Source organism: Frankliniella occidentalis, unplaced genomic scaffold (genome assembly GCF_000697945.3).
Source record: "Frankliniella occidentalis isolate FOCC.00 unplaced genomic scaffold, Focc_3.1 Scaffold56, whole genome shotgun sequence".
NCBI classification, from domain to species: Eukaryota; Metazoa; Arthropoda; class Insecta; order Thysanoptera; family Thripidae; genus Frankliniella; species Frankliniella occidentalis.
Genome location: NW_026267186.1, coordinates 1,423,488 through 1,425,694, shown reverse-complemented (window position 1 = coordinate 1,425,694; position 2,207 = coordinate 1,423,488). Strand labels below are relative to the sequence as shown.

Below are 2,207 nucleotides of genomic sequence, written 5' to 3'. Positions count from 1 at the left end.
CCCTCAGGACCTCCAACCCCTTCGCGCCCCGCGACACGCCGAGGCGTGAATATTCATAGCTAATATAACGGGTCATACGGCAAGAGGCGCGGCTGGCCGGAGCCGCAGGTGGCTGGGGCGTCATGTCACCAAGTACATTTTTGGAGGGCGCAATTAATCGTGGCACTGTTAAAATGAGAATGTTGGATAAAATCATGCCAAATTACAAATATAAAAGGGAGTCTTGAAAACTGTTGTGACGAGACATAGGGATAAAGACTTGCGATTTTTTTTAAAGGCTGTGTTTCGTGCGTGCACATTTTCACAGTTTCACGCGGCTGTATCTTTACAACTGTGCAGCATCAAACGGAAATATCCATGTGGACCAGCTGGCAGCAGAGTGCGCATATGCGTCGACCGTGGCCGCTAACTGGCGGGCTGGGGATCAACACCCGCCCGGCACATGTTTTTTTTTTTTTGTCGCTTTTCGTCTTTTGTAGATTGGGACCGAGTCCGGAAAGTTAAGAAGACGTGTGTTCTAGCAGCCGAGCGCGCGTAGGCGTCACCCATCGCTGGTAACTGGCGGCCTGGGGATCAACACCCGACCGGCGCGTTTGTACTTTTTTTTTGGCGCTTCTCGTCTTTCGTAGAGTAGGACCGAGTCCAGAAGGTCAAGGGATATGGATGTCCTGGCGGCCGAAGGAGCAAAGGCGCCCTGTCGTGAGCTGACGTTCCGGTGTTCTACTCCCAGTCGGCGCGTTTTTAATTTGTCGTTTCTGGTCTGTGGTATTTATTCTAGCTCACGCGTGGTGGACACTCCCAGACTGTTAGCCCAGAGTTCTACTCCCAGCCAAGTCAAAGGTTTATTTTCGTCTCTTTTTTTCTCCCGTAACGAAGGACCAGGGAGTCACAAGCCAGAGATCCCCTGGCAGCCGAGCTCGCTAGGGCGTAGTGTCGTGAGCAGACGTTCCAGTGTTCTACTCCCAGTCGGCGCGTTTTTTCCCCGCCGCTTCATGTCTCCTAAAAGGCAGGACCGCGTTCCCGGCTACAACTGTAAATATTCTCGTCTGGCTAAGTTGGTAGAGCGCTTGCCCGGGACTTAGATGATCTCTGGTTCAAATACCGTCCGGGCCCGGGTTGTTTTTTTCCGCTTTGTTAGCATTGGCTTAGCCGCCGCCAGACAGAGCGTAGAAAGGCTCGGCTCTTGGAGAATGCTAACATACGGTGGCCTTGTGGCTCAGTTGGTGTAGTGGCGAGTAGCGGTACTGATGGTCGCGGGTTCGAACCCCGCCCGCGCGGATCATTTTTCCCACTCTCCATTCGACATCGGTCGTCTCAAGTCTAAAAAAACACGTCGCTAGCAGAGTGGAAAAAAGAGTTTCGCGGACGGGATTCGATCCCGAGACCAACGGTGTCCGAAGCCCGCCCGAGCACGCTCGCCGCTCGGCTGTCGGCTCAACCAGTTGTTGGCGATTTCGGAACTCGGTGCTGCTTTACGGGTCTTGGTCTCCTGTATTGCACGCGTTCAAGTCGGGCCAAGTCCACCTCCTCGACGCGCTGCAGCACGGGTCAAATCCTGGCCAGAAACAGAGAAAATAGCCAGTAAAAGAGCCCCCTGGGCGCGCGGGGGTTAGGTTAGGCGCATTTATTGGTCATTTTCCGTGTTTCTGGCTAGGATTTGACCCGGGCTGCAGCGCGTCGAGGAGGTGGACTTAGCCCGACTTGAACGCGTGCAATACGTTCCAAGACCAAGTCCCGTAAAGCAGCACCGAGTTCCGAACTCTCTAACGACCGGTCGAGCCGACAGCCGAGTGGCGAGCGTGCTGGGGTGGGCTCCGGACACCCTTTGTCCCGGGATCGAATCCCGTCCGCCAAGCTCTTTTTCGCTTCAGCGGACAGGATCATCTCCACTGGCACTCAAGTCTGAAAACACGTCGCTAGCAGAGTGGAAAAAAGAGTTTCGCGGACGCGATTCGATCCCGAGACCAACGGTATCCGAAGCCCGCCCGAGCACGCTCGCCGCTCGGCTGTCGGCTCGACCGATCGTTGGAGAGTTCGGAACTCGGTGCTGCTTTACGGGTCTTGGTCTCCCGTATTGCACGCGTTCAAGTCGGGCCAAGTCCACCTCCTCGACGCGCTGCAGCCCGGGTCGGCTCCTGGCCAGAAACAGAGAAAATAGCCAGTAAAAGAGCCCCCTGGGCGCGCGAGGGTTAGGTTAGGCGCATTTA

The 2,207-nt window shown here is 55.5% G+C and overlaps 1 protein-coding gene across 6 annotated transcripts in view; it reads right to left on the bottom strand.

Moving 5' to 3' along the window:
• LOC113216502 (transcription factor collier-like) overlaps positions 1 to 2,207 on the bottom strand; it is a 67,717-nt gene that overhangs the window by 2,439 nt on the left and 63,071 nt on the right. The window lies entirely within an intron of this gene.